General features: G+C 47.5%; 1 protein-coding gene across 1 annotated transcript in view; it reads right to left on the reverse strand.

Annotated features, from left to right (window-relative positions):
- The window catches only part of NPSR1 (neuropeptide S receptor 1), a 197,691-nt gene that overhangs the window by 18,722 nt on the left and 161,397 nt on the right, over positions 1–17,572 (reverse strand). The window lies entirely within an intron of this gene.

The following is a 17,572-nucleotide window of genomic DNA, read 5'->3' on the forward strand; positions in this document are numbered from 1 at the left end:
TGGAGAGTTCTCTGTCTCCAGGGCCAATCAAGACACACAGTATTAACAGTTAGCTTTCTGGCCAATGGCACTGCAGGGTATTTCAATGTTACATATACTTAAGGCTGCTGAGATCTGTAAACTGATCAAACCACATTCAGTCCAAGCAGCATCTAAAGCTTCTGCATGAACTACAGAGCAGAGGTCAAATACCACCTGCAGGCCAACACACAGGAAATGAGCTCTCTTTGGAAAAGTGTCACAGGGCAGAACAATAAACCACAGAGAATGCACAGTCCCTGTTTCTCCACAAAGTTGATATTCAAACACCAGATAGCTGGATAAGTAGCACTTATCCGGCTATCTAGGTTCCGCTGAATATCCAGTTATATTCAGCGGCCGCTAGTCAGATAAGTCACTTATCCAGCTATCAGGTTAACTGGGTAAATTGTGGGTGGGCAATGAGAAGATCGTGGCGGTGCTGCTTAACCAGATAAGATATCCGTCTAACCGGCTATCTTTTGAATATTGACCTCATATATATTAACGTTTGTTTTTAGTTTGATAATTCTATCTATTAGTAGACCCATTGTAAGGATTTACTTAATTCTTAATTACAATGTTTGAAATAATGATACTTAATAAAAGAGAACAACAGTTCAGATATAGGTGCTGGCAATTGAACAAAATCAATAAAGTATAAAATCTGGGAACCTTAATTTATCAGTTTGAATCAGGGAAGAAAGGAGGAATCATATAAAACCTGAGGTTTGGGGGTAGGAAAGATTTATTTTTATCTCTAAAACCTCTGAAAATGTGGATTGTCACGTACTGCAGCTGAAAGCAGCATGAGTAAGAGAACAATGTTGCTAGAAGGAGAGATCTGCTGGAGAAAGAAGCAGCACTATGAATAGGCCAGGCTTTTGGTACATGGAGAAGGGAAGGCAGATGGCTCAGTGCCTGAATATTGTGGAAGGAGGAAACAACTGACCTGCAGAAGAGGAGAAAGAGTGTGCAAGCTTTTACAACTGAGTAGGAAGTTGGCATGTCTGATCATGGATTAGGTAGGAATGAGGAGACAGCAGACTGCTGGAGAAAAAGACATACATGGGAGGTCTAGGCAATAGACTAGATAGACTGAGCCCTTCTCTATGTGGGAAGAGAAGGCAGCTGGCTGGTGGATTAGAAATCCTCTGAGCATGCTCTGATCAGGATAACAGCTGGAACTAAGAGTAAGAAGCTAAATACCAAATAATGTCATACTATAGGATTAAATATGTTCTAAACAACATATGTAGCCCACCTACATTGTTAACTTTGGTGTTTGTTTTGAATTTGTCATTTTATTAATTGTTTTACTGTATGTACTGTTTTTTCCCCCTATGTTATCATTTTAAAGTTTATTTATTTAGATTTTGTACTGCTTTTCCTAAAATGTTCAATGCAATCTACAATCATTTAATTAGGACAGCAAAAAATCCACAAAGCAATCAATAAAACCATAATATATTTTAATCCCATTGTTGTGATTGTCCAAACTGAAAGTGGATCCTTGAGCCGACTGTCGCAGAGAGACGGACGGGAGGCAGACTCGATGAAAACGATGAATCTTCACCTGGCAACTCGTGACCCCTCCAGAGGAGCTGTTGAGGCCCGGGTTGCAAGGACTTAGGAGTCTTCGCCCTGGAAGCCCGAGATCCCCCCGGGAGGAGCCCGTAGGGACCCGGACCGCTGGGTCTTAGGTGAGAGCAGACGGATCCAAGGACGAGATACGAACCAGAGGCTAGGCAGACAGCAAGCAGACAAGTAGCGGTCACGAACTGTAGTCAAGGCAGGCGGCAAGCAGGAAAAGTAGGGGTCACACAGGCAAGGATCAGGAACCAGGCGAGTAGAAGGAACCAAAGTTGGGCAAGCTGAGGTCAGGAACCAGGCAGACAAACGATACCGGAGTCAGGCAGGCAGAGATCAGGAACCAGGCAGGCAGACGATACCGGAGTCAGGCAGGCAGAGATCAGGAACCAGGCAGGCGGACGATACCGGAGTCAGGCAGGCAGAGATCAGGAACCAGGCAGGCAAACAAACGATACCGGAGTCAGGCAGGCAGAGATCAGGAACCAGGCAGGCAAACAAACGATACCGGAGTCAGGCAGGCAGAGATCAGGAACCAGGCAGGCAGACGAACGATGGCAACTAGCACTCCGAAGAGAGACCTTGTTGCAAGGCGAATTGCATCTTCAAAAGTCCCGGTTTAAATCCTCAGCTCAATTCGCTGACATCAGAAGAGGCGTGTCTGCCCATCCGGGAGCAGACGCCTCAAAACCCGGCTCTTCGCGCGCGCGTACCCGATCTGGGGGGAGGAGTTCCTGACGGCATCTCCACGAGGAGACGCCGCTGCCATGCGGCCCTGGAGGCCAAAAACCCGGCGGTTCGCGGTGCCCCGGAGCCAGGTAAGAGCCCGGTCACTAGGCAAGTGACTGGGATCGTAACAGTACCCCCCCCTTTACGCCCCCTCTTAAGAGGACCGGGTTTCCCAGGGTTGTCCAAGTGAAATTGGGACAGCAGAGACTTGTCCAGGATATTCCGTGCGGGTTCCCAGGAATCCTCCTCAGAACCACAGCCCTCCCAGGCGAGCAAATATTCCCACCGACGATTGTGAAATGGTACATCCCGTACCTCATGTACTTGATAGACCGGGTCCCCGGGAGATGATGCAGAGACATCATCATGAGTGAGATGATAATAACGTGAGTGCACCACAGGTTTTAAGAGGGACACATGAAACACATTGTGAATGCGTAATGAAGAAGGCAGTCGGAGTCTGTAGGATACTAATCCGATACGTTCCGCCACTGGAAATGGACCACAGAACTTAGGAGCCAATTTGCGAGAGTATCCTGCAAAGTGCAAATTCTTGGTATTTAACCATACCTTAGTGCCAGGTAGTAGTGTTGGAGCAGCCCGTCTATGACGATTTGCTGTAGTCTGTGCTTTCTGTGCTGCAGACGAAAGTCGATGCTGAAGAGTAGACCATAGTTGATGAAATTGAGTCGCCGTTGACTGAGCCGCAGGAGACGCTACCTCCACAGGAATTGGCACAGGCGGTCTGAGATGACGACCGAAAACCGTTTGAAAAGGTGATTGGCCCGTGACAGAGTGTTCATGATTATTATATGCGAATTCAGCCCAAGGCAGTAATGCAACCCAATTATCTCTTTTCTCTGAAATGAAGCTGCGGAGGAATGACTTGATGGACCGATTAATTCTTTCCGTCTGTCCATTACTTTGGGGGTGAAATGCTGTAGAGAGATTTAACTGAACCCCGAACTTTTTGCAAAGGGCTCGTCAATAGCGAGCTGTAAACTGAGGCCCACGGTCGGAGACTATACTTTGTGGAAGACCATGAACTCGGAAGATGTGTTGTATGAACAGATTTGCTAAATCAGGTGCAGAAGGAAGTTTGTCCAGTGGTACTAAATGTACCATTTTAGAAAAACGGTCCACGATCACCCAAATTACAGTCTTACCCTCAGAAGGAGGCAGGTCTACCATAAAGTCCATGGCAATGTGTGTCCATGGTTCTGTGGCAATTGGTAAGGATTGTAGTAGACCCCAAGGTCGTCCAGGAAGTGGCTTTTGTCTGGCACATACTGGGCAGGAAGCTACATATTCCAGAACATCTTGTCATACCCGAGGCCACCAATAGAATCGATTTAAAAGAGTGAGAGTTCTTACTCGACCGGCATGACCTCCCGTAAGAGAGTCGTGAGCCCATTCAAGAACCTTCCTACGGTCACGTCGAGGTACCACCACTCGTCCTTGTGGAGAAACACTGGTGCTGGCAAGAGAGATCCTGGCTGGATCGATGATATACTGTGGAGAGTCACTCCTTTCCTCGAGGATGGTATTTCGGGATAGAGCATCGGCTCGGATGTTCTTAGAGGCTGGTCGGTATTTGAGAATAAAATCGAACCAGCTGAAAAACAACGACCACCTCGCCTGCCTGGGATTGAGGCGTTGGGCTTGAGAAAGAAACTCTAGATTTTTATGATCTGTGTACACTGTGATCTGATGCTGAGCTCCTTCTAGCCACTGCCTCCATGCTTCAAATGCCAACTTGATGGCGAGAAGTTCTTTATCACCGATTCCGTAATTATTTTCGGCAGGAGAAAGTTTTTAGAGAAATACGAGCATGGGAGTAGAGTTCCTGTACTAGAGTGCTGTGATAGAACTGCTCCTACCGCCACACTGGACGCATCTACTTCCACTATGAAGGGACGTGATGGATCAGGATGACGTAAACAAGTGTCCAATAGAAATGCGTCTTTTAGATCTTGAAACGCTTTACAAGCCTCCGTAGACCAGTGGCGAACATCCGCTCCTTTTCTTGTTAAGGCTGTTAAAGGTGCCACCAGCCGGGAGTATCCCGGAATAAAGTGTCTGTAAAAGTTAGCGAAGCCTAGAAAGCGTTGCAATGCTTTTAAACCTGTAGGCTGAGGCCACTTCTTAATGGCCGACACCTTCTCTGGGTCCATGCAAAATCCAGTGGCTGACACAATGTACCCTAAGAAGGGCAAAGAGTCCTGCTCAAAGAGACATTTTTCTAGTTTGGCGAAGAGGTGCTGGTCTCGGAGAATCTGAAGAACTTGCTGGACCTGCCGGCGATGAGTATCCAGATCTTGCGAAAAGATGAGAACATCGTCTAGATAGACTATGACACAAGTGTTTAGCAGTTCCCGAAGAATCTCATTCATGAGATGCTGGAATACGGCAGGAGCATTGCGCAAGCCAAATGGCATAACCAAATATTCGTAGTGCCCGTCCCGGGTGTTGAAGGCGGTCTTCCACTCATCACCGGGATGGATGCGTACAAGATTATAGGCTCCCCTTAGGTCCAATTTGGTAAAATTTCGAGCCCCTTGGAGTCTGTCCAATAATTTAGGAATCAATGGCAATGGGTAATGGTTCTTCTTAGTAATCCTATTTAAACCCCGGTAGTCGATGCAGGGACGTAAAGACCCGTCCTTCTTGGCCACAAAAAAGAACCCAGCCCCCGCAGATGACTTTGACTGACGTATAAACCCCTTCGCCAGGTTTTCCTTAATATAGTCAGACATGGCTTTAGTCTCGGGTTGGGATAAAGGATACACCCTTCCCCGGGGTGGTGTAGTGCCGGGAAGAAGTTCAATGGCACAGTCGAAGGGACGGTGTTGTGGCAGCAGCTCTGCTTTTTCTTTAGAAAATACATCGGAGTACTCGCTGTACACAGCCGGGAGTATAGGGCCGGCATGTGCCAGGGTAATGGGTGGACTCGCTGTAGTGGTAATGCAAGACTGGAAACACCGTGGACTCCATTGAGCAATCTGTAAATTGTCCCAGTGAATTATAGGAGAGTGTTGCTGTAACCATGGTAAGCCAAGAACTATAGGATGTACAGACTTTTCCAAAACAAGGAAAGAGATCACCTCACTGTGAAACAGGCCAGTCTGGAGAGAAATCGGAGCTGTAACCACAGAGATGCTTCCGGACAATGGGGTCCCTTGGATGGAGGTGACTCGCAATGGAGGCTCTCGAGGTTGAGTAGTTATACGTAGGCGCTCCACCAGTGAGTGAGCAATGAAGTTCCCTCCAGCCCCCGAGTCGATCAGAGCCCGAGTCTCAAAAGATCCCCCGGGAAATTTTAGAGTTACCGGTACAGTACATTGAGGAGCAGCGTTAAGACAGCCCAGGGGACACTCCTCCCTTACTCCTAGGCTTGAGCGTTTCCCGGCCGCTCTTTGCAATTAGTCAGGAAATGCCCTTTCCCACCGCAATACAAACACAGTCCTTGTGTCCGGCGGCGGCGTTTCTCCTCCTCAGTCAGGGAAGTCCTCCCCAGCTGCATAGGCTCGTCTGAGGAGGTTGCTGCAGAAGCCCCCGTGGACCGGGAAACTGAGGTAAGCGGTCTGGAAAAGGTCGGTGCTAGTGGCGACATACGCCGCGGCGGACGTACCTCTCTGGCCCGTTGTTGCAAACGCTGATCAATGCGGCCAGCGAGCTCTATGAGAGCATTAAGGTCTTCAGGAAGGTCTCTAGCAGCAAGTATGTCCTTAATCCGACCCGCAAGACCCTCAAGAAAAATACCCCTAAGGGCATCATCACGCCACCCTACCTCAAGGGCCAAGGTGCGGAATTCCAGAGCATACTCCGCCAGTGTACGTGCTCCCTGGCGAATTTGCAAGAGCTCCGAAGTCGCCGACGTTTGGCGAGCAGGTTCGTCAAACGCGGCCCTGAAATCAGCCACAAAGAGGTCCAGATTTGAGAGAGCGACATCATTCTTCTCCCACATAGGAGATGCCCAATTCAATGCTTTGCCATCCAGCAAGGAGAAAATGTACGCCACCTTGACTGCGTCAGTAAGGAATTGATTGGGGAGTAAAGCGAAGCGCACATAGCATTGATTGAGAAATCCACGGCAAGCTTTAGCATCCCCAGCATAACGAGAAGGAGCAGGCAGCTGGGTCGGAGTCTGGAATGTGACTACTGGAGCCGGAACAGGAGCCGGGGCCTGCACAGGAGGTTCATTGTCCATTCGAGTAGCCATGCGCTCAACCGTAGCCACTAAAGAGTCCAACACCTGTTGCTGCTGTACCAGGCGTTGTGCCAATCCTGGGATGGCCTGAAGACCAGCGAGATCTGCCAGATCCATGGCCTTGCAAACTGTTGTGATTGTCCAAACTGAAAGTGGATCCTTGAGCCGACCATCGCAGAGAGACGGACGGGAGGCAGACTCGATGAAAACGATGAATCTTCACCTGGCAATTCGTGACCCCTCCAGAGGAGCTGTTGAGGCCCGGGTTGCAAGGACTTAGGAGTCTTCGCCCTGAAAGCCCAAGATCCCCCCGGGAGGAGCCCGTAGGGACCCGGACCGCTGGGTCTTAGGTGAGAGCAGATGGATCCAAGGACGAGATACGAACCAGAGGCTAGGCAGACAGCAAGCAGACAAGTAACGGTCACGAACTGTAGTCAAGGCAGGCGGCAAGCAGGAAAAGTAGGGGTCACACAGGCAAGGATCAGGAACCAGGCGAGTAGAAGGAACCAAAGTTGGGCAAGCTGAGGTCAGGAACCAGGCAGACAAACGATACCGGAGTCAGGCAGGCAGAGATCAGGAACCAGGCAGGCAGACGATACCGGAGTCAGGCAGGCAGAGATCAGGAACCAGGCAGGCAGACGATACCGGAGTCAGGCAGGCAGAGATCAGGAACCAGGCAGGCAGACGATACCGGAGTCAGGCAGGCAGAGATCAGGAACCAGGCAGGCAGACGATACCGGAGTCAGGCAGGCAGACGATACCGGAGTCAGGCAGGCAGAGATCAGGAACCAGGCAGGCAGACGATACCGGAGTCAGGCAGGCAAACAAACGATACCGGAGTCAGGCAGGCAGAGATCAGGAACCAGGCAGGCAGACGAACGATGGCAACTAGCACTCCGAAGAGAGACCTCGTTGCAAGGCGAATTGCATCTTCAAAAGTCCCAGTTTAAATCCTCAGCTCAATTCGCTGACATCAGAAGAGGCGTGTCTGTCCATCCGGGTGCAGACGCCTCAAAACCCGGCTCTTCACGCGCGCGCGTACCCGATCTGGGGGGAGGAGTTCCTGACGGCGTCTCCACGAGGAGACGCCGCTGCCATGCGGCCCTGGAGGCCAAAAACCCGGCAGTTCGCGGCGCCCCGGAGCCAGGTAAGAGCCCGGTCACTAGGCAAGTGACCGGGATCGTAACACCCATAATATATTGTAATTCCCACCTTCCCTGGTGTTACCTTCCCAGCCCCAGGGAGCACTGAAGCAGTTCTGACAAGGAGTATCATCCAGTCTCTCAGGACATTGTGGGCTGAGGGGCAGAGCCATCTGCAAGACCCAAACTGAGCTGAAGACAGTGTCCCCCAAAGTCCAATGTCCACACTTTACTTGTGCTCCAAAATATAGTTGATTCTAAACACAAAAATACTGGTAAGAAAAACATCAGGTTCAATCACAATCCATTTCCATCTTGATCAGATAACAAAAAAAAATCAGTCCACACTCCCGATGTTACACTGTAATCTTCTCTATTTCCCCAGAACCTCTGCAGCTCTAGCTCACTTTCCCACAGTCTCATTTCACAATTTCTTCTCAGAGGCAGCTATTGTTCTTCCTCCCACCCCAAAGTCTCATTCTCAAGGTCTCTCCTTTTGCTTCTCATTCTCTCACACCTGACAGGCGTCACTTGAACTCTATACTCAAAACTTACTCAGGGGCTGTGGGAAGCACCCCAGATTTTACTCTTCAGATCTCTTCTCTCAGAGCTCCTCTCACTGAGGCACCAGTTCTTTCTCCATTCGCTTTGCAGGGACCCTCCAGAGCCTCCTGTCCTGATTCCTTCCTCAGACACCCAGCCCTTTCCTTTTACACCACTAAAACACACTTACTTATAGATCAGAGCTACACTGCCACTCATACCTCTGGCACACATCTACTTGGACTTCTCTTGACCCATCAATCTATAAACTCCCTCACATTCAACACAGAGTTAACCTTTTCCTATTCCAATTATAACAAAGAATCTAGTAAGATATAGTATCCTGACACTGTCAAGTGGCCCCAGTGCCACAGTATATATATATATATATATATATATATATATATAAATGCCAACAATAAAACAAATAAAATATAAAACATATAAAAGCATCAGTTTTGCAATAAATACGAAGCTCCAGAACAAGCCTAAAAATCCAACTAATATAAGGATCAATTTTCAGAACGTGCCCAGCTAGATTTAAGTCTTTGAAAACTGACTGGGTTAAGTGATTACATTGAGCTTCCTGAGTTTCACAATATGGCTAACTTTAGACCGCCAAATTCTGGGCATTTCTGAGGGGAAAGCATTAAGTTGAGGTAATGGAGAGAAAGCCAGGCGGAGAGGTCTGATTACTAGCTACCTTATTTGGCTAGTCAATTTTAGGGACTCCTAGAGCAAGCTTAAATTTGCCAGTCCAGGCTTTCCCTCTTTCCTGCCTGAGGGGTATATCAGGATTTTGTTTGGCTATACCACAAAATGGTGCCAGCTACATTAGAGGCAGGCACCGAAGTGGCGTTACTTTGGTGCTGGCCTCCAGGTAGACAGGGCCATTTTTTAAATCCTGGAACTGGGGTGGGAGGGAGAAGGCTGTGCTCTTGCTTTTAGGGATTTTTCAAGGATTACAGGAAGGTGTTAAGTGGGGTCTGGGAAAGACTTCTCCAGCCCTGGCAGATTATAATAGGGGGCAGGAGGTGCCCAGGAATGCCTAGCCAGGCAGGGAGAGAGATTGCTTCAAGGGCTGCAGGAGGCCTTTTTAAAAAGTCTAACAATGAATACAAAAATACCTGAAAATTTTCAGTTATTGTTGTAGAAGGCCATTTTCAGTTCATTCTATTCAGAATCTATTCTATTCAGAATTCTATTCTATTCTATTCAGAATGAACTGAATATGGTCTTTTGTGTTATATTTTATAGAGATGTGAATCGGAACCAGAATCTGATCGGTTCCGGTTCAAATCTTAAAATTGTTATCGTCCGGCCCGATTGGGTTTTTGTTTATCGGCTGCGCTCGAGCCGATAAACAAAAAACCCATCCTGATCCTTAAAAACTGACCCCTTAGCTTCCCCCACCCTCCCGACCCCCCAAAAACGTTTTAAAATTACCTGGTGGTCCAGTGGGGGGCGCGGGGAGCGATCTCCTGCTCTCAGGCCATCGACTGCACAAATAAAAATGGCGCCGATGGCCCTTTGCCCTTACCATGTGACAGGTTATCCTTGCCATTGGCCAGCCCCTGTCACATGGTAGGAGCACTGGATGGCCGGCGCCATCTTTAAAACTGACGCGGGCCATGCACGAACATTTTTCACCACCGGGCGATAGCGGAGCTCGAAGTTAAAGCGTGCAAAAAAAAGGGCCCAGCGGACTTGTCTCGGGTTGAGTAACTGACCCTCTTTTAGATGCTCCAGGTTTTTATAGTCGGTATATATCGTGAACCTGTATTGCATCCCTTCAAGCCAGGGACGCCATTCCTGGAGTGAAAATTTTACTGCTAGGAGTTCACGGTTCCCTATGGTATAATTTTGTTCTGTGGGAAAGAACTTGTGTGAATAAAAGGAACATGGGACCAGGGTTCCCTTGGTGGAGTATTGTCTCAAGACCGCTCCTGCTCCAATAGCGGATGCATCGACTTCGATTATGAAGGGGCGGTTTGGATCCGGGTGACGTAAACACAGACCAGTGCAGAAGGCCTCTTTCAAGGCATGGAACACTGATTGTGCCTTGGGGCTCCACACTTGAGGATCACATCCCTTCCTTGTCATGGTGATGAGTGGAGTGGCCAGCGTGGATTAATTGGCGATGAAGTTTTACTAGTAATTTGTAAAGCCAAGGAATCTTTGTAGGGCTCGGAGACCCACTGGTTGAGGCCAATCTCAAATACCCTGGAGTTTGTCGGGGTCCTTGGTGAACCCATGGTTAGAGATGATGTAGGATATCAATCACAACATAAATAACCCAATAGGGGTGTGCATTCGGATTGACCGCATTAGTAAAACGCAACTCATATTTTTTTTTTACTTAAAAAATTGATTCGACATAAACGATCGGATTTCCCACATATCGAACATAGATATGTTCGATATGTGGGAAATCGCGATTGTTGAGCCAAAATAAAAATTTAAACCCCCTCACCCTCCTTAATTCCCCCCCCCCCGACTTACCACAACTCCCTGGTGATGGAGCGAGGAGTGAGGACGCCATTTCTGCAATCCTTGGCGAGAAGCATGTGACGTCGGCGGCACGTCGAGTGACGCCGGCGTCACGTGATTCCCGGCTCGTTCGCGCCGGACGGCTCGTTCGGCCCAAAAAGAACTTTTGGCCAGCTTGGGGGGGTCAGGAGGCCCCCCCAAGCTGGCCAAAAGTTCTTTTTGGGCCGAACGAGCCGTCCGGCGCGAACTTGCCGGGAATCACGTGACGTCGGCGTCACGTGATTCCCGGCTCGTTCGCGCCGGACGGCTCGTTCGGCCCAAAAAGAACTTTTGGCCAGCTTGAGGGGGTCAGGAGGCCCCCCCAAGCTGGCCAAAAGTTCTTTTTGGGCCGAACGAGCCGTCCGGCGCGAACTTGCCGGGAATCACGTGACGCCGCGTCTGAGTGACGCGGCGCCACGTGATTCCCGGCAAGTTCGCGCCGGACGGCTCGTTCGGCCCAAAAAGAACTTTTGGCCAGCTTGAGGGGGTCAGGAGGCCCCCCCAAGCTGGCCAAAAGTTCTTTTTGGGCCGAACGAGCCATCCGGCGCGAACGAGCCGGGAATCACGTGACGCCGCGTCACTCGACGTGCCACCGACGTCACATGCTTCTCGCCAAGGATTGCAGAAGTGACGTCCTCACAGCTCGCTCCATCACCAGGGAGTTGTGGTAAGTCTGGTGGGGGGGATTAAGGAGGGTGAGGGGGTTTAAATTTTTTTTTTGCACATATGTACATATACCCAACTCATTGGATTTTTTTTATGTCCATATTGGCCGCAAGTGGGACCCCCTTTCGGACATAAAAAATATGAACATAAAATTTTGCTCTGCACATCCCTATAACCCAACACCACTGTATTCTAGTGTACCGAACCGTTTAGCAACGATATCAACAATCAATGGTACCACAAGTATAATTTAAACACATTATGTTTGTGCACAACCAAATATATGTAGGCCCCTTACTTTAAGGGTCTGTATTGTGCAACAGACTCTATTCTTGTATAGGGTCACCTTGCTTTAATTTAAATTATCTGTTTTTAGTTATTTTTTCTATTTCCTTTTATCATAAAATCGATAGTCACACAATCTCCGTAATTATAAGGAGGGGACACAAATACTCATCTACTCCATGGTAGTTCACCCTTTTTAGCTGTGTTTCGGACGATGTCGTCTTGCTTCAGGGGGTGTCCTTCAAAGTTTCTTTTTGAGAGCGTCGTAAGGCAGCCTTCTGTAAATTCCTTGGTATTGCTTCTTCTTTATAATCCACTGCAGTCCCATTGGGCTGCGTCTGCGTCTGGGACTGCAGTGGATTATAAAGAAGAAGCAATACCAAGGAATTTACAGAAGGCTGCCTTACGACGCTCTCAAAAAGAAACTTTGAAGGACACCCCCTGAAGCAGGACGACATCGTCCGAAACACAGCTAAAAAGGGTGAACTACCATGGAGTAGATGAGTATTTGTGTCCCCTCCTTATAATTACGGAGATTGTGTGACTATCGATTTTATGATAAAAGGAAATAGAAAAAATAACTAAAAACAGATAATTTAAATTAAAGCAAGGTGACCCTATACAAGAATAGAGTCTGTTGCACAATACAGACCCTTAAAGTAAGGGGCCTACATATATTTGGTTGTGCACAAACATAATGTGTTTAAATTATACTTGTGGTACCATTGATTGTTGATAGAGATGATGTAGCCCAGGAATGGGAGACTGGATTGCTCAAAAAGACACTTCTCCAATTTAGCATAGAGATGGTGGTCTCTGAGATGCTGGAGGACTGTTTGAACGTGGGAACCGTGAGACTTCAGATCTTTGGAGAAGATTAGTATATCATCCAGATATACCACGATGAATTAGTACAAAAGATCCCAGAAAATCTCGCTCATTAGCCGCTGGAAGACTGGAAGGGTGTTGCATAACCCAAAGGGCATTACTATGTACTTGTAGTGTCCATCTCTCATGTTGAAGGCGGTCTTCCAGATATCTTCCGGTTGAATCCGTACTAGGTTATATGCCCCACGTAGATCTAATTTAATAAAGATTTGTGCACCCTGTAGGCGGTCGAAAGGTTCACTGATAAGTGGCAGTAGGTACCGGTCCTTTCATGTTACTGCTTTCAAACCTCTGTCGTCTATGCATGGTCTTAGACTACCATCCTTTTTCTTTACAAAGAAGAACCCAGCACGTGCCGGGGAGGTAGAGGGTCTTATGAACACTTTGGCTAAATTTTCTTTGATGTATGTCGACATTGCTTGAGTCTCTGGGAGTGAAAGCCTCATGAGAGGCTTCTAGGAAAAGTAAAAAGTCATGGGATAGGTGGCGATGTCCTTTCGTGGATTGCAAACTGGCTAAAAGACAGAAAACAGAGAGCAGGATTACATGAGCAATTTTCTCAGTGGAAGGGAGTGGACAGTGGAGTGCCTCAGGGATCTGTATTGGGACCCTTACTGTTCAATATATTTATAAATGATCTGGAAAGAAATACGACGAGTGAGATAATCAAATTTGCAGATGACACAAAATTGTTCAGAGTAGTTAAATCACAAGCAGATTGTGCAAAATTGCAGGAAGACTTTGTGAGACTGGAAAATTGGGCATCCAAATGGCAGATGAAATTTAATGTGGATAAGTGCAAGGTGATGCATATAGGGAAAAATAACCCATGCTATAATTACACAATGTTGGGTTCCATATTAGGTGCTACAACCCAAGAAAGAGATCTAGGTGTCATAGTGGATAACACATTGAAATCGTTGGTGCAGTGTGCTGCGGCAGTCAAAAAAGCAAACAGAATGTTGGGAATTATTAGAAAAGGAATGGTGAATAAAACGGAAAATGTCATAATGCCTCTGTATCGCTCCATGGTGACACCGCACCTTGAATACTGTGTACAATTCTGGTCGCCGCATCTCAAAAAAGATATAATTGCGATGGAGAAGGTACAGAGAAGGGCTACCAAAATGATAAGGGGAATGGAACAACTCCCCTATGAGGAAAGACTAAAGAGGTTAGGACTTTTCAGCTTGGAGAAGAGACGACTGAGGGGGGATATGATAGAGGTGTTTAAAATCATGAGAGGTCTAGAACGGGTAGATGTGAATCGGTTATTTACTCTTTCGGATAGTAGAAAGACTAGGGGGCACTCCATGAAGTTAGCATGGGGCACATTTAAAACTAATTGGAGAAAGTTCTTTTTTACTCAACGCACAATTAAACTCTGGAATTTGTTGCCAGAGAATGTGGTTAGTGCAGTTGGTATAGCTGTGTTTAAAAAAGGATTGGATAAGTTCTTGGAGGAGAAGTCCATTACTTGCTATTAAGTTCACTTAGAGAATAGCCACTACCATTAGTAATGGTTACATGAAATAGACTTAGTTTTTGGGTACTTGCCAGGTTCTTATGGCCTGGATTGGCCACTGTTGGAAACAGAATGCTGGGCTTGATGGACCCTTGGTCTGACCCAGTATGGCATTTTCTTATGTTCTTATGTTCTTAAGTTCTGCCTTGGGAGGCATGGCACCAGGTAGGAGTTCAATGGGGCAGTTAAACTTCCGAAGCGAAGGCAGGATATTGGCGTTCTGTTTGGAGGACACGTCTTTAAATTCCGTATGGAGCAGGTAACCTGGGAAGGGTTGAAGAGCTTAAGACTGATATAGATGGAGACACTTGCCGTAAACACTGGGTTTGGCATCGAGGGCCCCACTGGGTGAGTTGCAGGGATTGCCAGTCGAAGTGGGGTGCATGTAACTGGAACCAAGGAAGTCCAAGGACTACAGGGTGTGTTGATTGTTTCAGGATCAGGAGGGAGATGTCCTCGTCATGAAGAGTCCCAACGGTGAGGTGGATAGCTGGGGTATGGTGCATGATACGATAGGGGAGAGGTTTTCCCTGAAATGAGGCAATACGTAGTGGTACATCCAATGGTTGAACTGGTATCTGAAGGAGTGTGACAATCTCTTCTAAAATTAAATTTCCACTCTCCCCAGTGTCCACGAGAGTGGTGGTGGTGCACGAACGTGACTCTCTGAGGAGGGAGACCAGCAGCAACAGTTGAGGGCCAGAAACTGTAGTGCCCAAGCTCGGGACCCCTGCTGCGCTCAGGCTTTGGAGTTTCCCAGATGCACTGGACAAGTCTGGAGAAGATGACTGGAGCCACCGCAATACAGGCAGAGGCCAGATTTTCTTCATCAGAGATGTTCTTCCAGAATCAGGCGGCCACAGTTAATCTGCATTGGTTCCTCGGGAGATTGAGGGGCCGCTGGTAAGGCCTTCAACCAGGGACTCACAGAATGGTGTAGCCATAGGGCAGGAGGTCGCAGAACCCTTACCTCCTGATGCCGTTGCCGAAGATGGTAGTTGATCCTTCTGACCAGAGAAATCTGGTCTTCCAAAGATGTAGAGATCTGCTGGGTGGCCAGCTCATCTTTTTTTTTTTTTTTATAACTCTTTTTATTGGGTTTTTGTGTTTTTGTTCCACACGATCCCCTATATGGGACCAGTAACATACATCAACATATAATGGTTACAAAGTATACTCTACCAAACAGTGTTGAGCAATGTGAAAAATAGCCCAAAGCTAAAAACATCGCAAATATACATAAGAAAACATAATAAAACTGCAGATGCAACATTTCATGCAACGACCAAAACATATAGTGAAACTGATCACCCTATCTTATCCTTAAGTGGTAATGTAATACTTATTGAACCACCAATCCCAACGTAATCTACGCCCCAACCCCCCTCCCTCCCCCAGCCCGCCCTACATCTCCTACTCCCCCCCCCCTCCCACTTGGGTGTATGGTCTCTGTGATCCTTAGGGGGATACTAGTGTCTCGCAGAGGACACTGCGGGTAACCCGCTACATTACCCCGTTTTAGGTTGTAGGTACTTGAGAAAGGGTGCCCAGGTATGCGTAGTGTCTGAAATACGAGAAGAAGACTGGTGATTACCAACATACATTTCGTGAGTAAAGAGTCCAAGAAAAAGTTTAAACCACATATCCCACGTTGGGGCGGCGTCATCCAGCCATTTAGTAAGTATCACTTTCCTGCCTATGAGAGCTGCCTTAAGCAGAAAGGCTGTCAAAAAGGCTCTACGAGGACCAGGCTGAAGATCCCGTTTCATGACCCCAAACAACCAAAATTCAGGTGTCAATGGAAGCTGGCAATGCCAAAGACGAGCACAAAACAAACTAATCTCCTGCCACAAAGATTGGATATTTGGGCAAGTCCAGAAAACATGTGTGAATGTACCTGGCGAGATTCCACATTTTTTGCAAAGAGGGGAATCGCAGAGGCTAGCCTTATGAGCTTGAAGAGGAGGGATATACCCTTGCCATAGAAATTTGAATTGGGTCTCCCTCATGTCCTCATTAATGGAAATATCAGGAATGGTCACAAAACATTTCAAAAAATCCTCATAAGTTATATCCAGCTCAGTCCAAGCGGACCATCTCTGATACAGAAATTGTAAATGATTCTTCTCCCGCGGTTGAGCCAGTTCCTTATAAAAAACCGAGATCTTGGGGGGCTTATGAGACCCTGTATGGAGAAGGTGTTGTAGTGCAGTAAGGCATTGGGTGTCATTCCAGTGCCGTGCACAAGATTGCATAAAATGCCGAATTTGTAAGAAGGCATAAAAATCAGCGTGCGAGAGATGAAATTGTTTCTGAAGATCAGCAAAACTATATAGAATCCCTGTGAGCGGGTCAAACAACTGGAAAAGAAATTTGAGACCCTCCAGGGACCATCGCTTAAAGGGCGTGTCCCCAACTCCAGGCAAAAAGTATCCGTTATCCTGTATATGTAAAAAGGGTGTGATACCTGGTGGCTGATGGAACATTTTGCAGAGACTGGCCCAAGCTGCCCGGCATGTGGTCACTAGGAGATGAGCTTTAAGATAGGGCGGTACGTCTGAGGACTTTGCGTGAAGCAAAGAGTTTAACGAAGGGACCTCATACCAGAGCTGTAGTACGGAGTAGGGCAGAAAAAAAGAAGAACCGAATATCCAATCCCTTACAAAACGTAGGTTACAGGCTAGGTTATACTTTTGTAGGTTAGGTAATCCCAATCCTCCCTGCTCTTGGGGAAGGTATAACATCTTTAGAGGTACGCGAGCCCTCTTGCCCCCCCCACAAGAAAGTTCTGAGAGCCTGAGTCAGTACAGTCAAATCAGCTGTGGAGAGGCAAATTGGTAACATTTGCAGGGTATAAAGCCATTTCGGCACTATCATCATCTGATAGAGACGTACCCTGCCCCGTAACGACAGAGGTAATGTCTTCCACTTGGTCAAGGTATCTAACGTAGAAGTCAGCTTGGGCTGAATGTTCAGCTGATAGATAGAGTCCAACTGGTTGGGTATCATAATCCCCAGGTATTTAAGGGTGTCGGACGCCCATTTTAATGAGAACTCCCCATCCCAGCCTTCCCTTAGAGTACACCCCACATCCAGTGCTTCTGACTTGTCCCTGTTTATCTTAAGACCAGCAAATACCCCAAATTGTTCCTGCAGTTGTAACAAATAGAACAAAGAGCGGTGTGGTTGGGTCAAAAATACAAGGACATCGTCGGCGAATGCCGCCACTTTAAAAGAGTGTCCAAGTTTGCTGAAGCCATGGATGTCCGGGTGCTGCATGATCTTACGTAATAAAGGGTCTATGGTGAGAATATATAGAAGGGGGGACAAGGGGCAACCCTGACGCACTCCCCTCTGGATGGACACTGGGTCCGACAACGACTCATTGGTCATAATACGGGATTGGGGATGATGATATAAGAGCTCCAAATAAGACACAAAATTCCC

Source organism: Rhinatrema bivittatum, chromosome 2 (assembly GCF_901001135.1).
Source record: "Rhinatrema bivittatum chromosome 2, aRhiBiv1.1, whole genome shotgun sequence".
Classification (NCBI taxonomy): Eukaryota; Metazoa; Chordata; class Amphibia; order Gymnophiona; family Rhinatrematidae; genus Rhinatrema; species Rhinatrema bivittatum.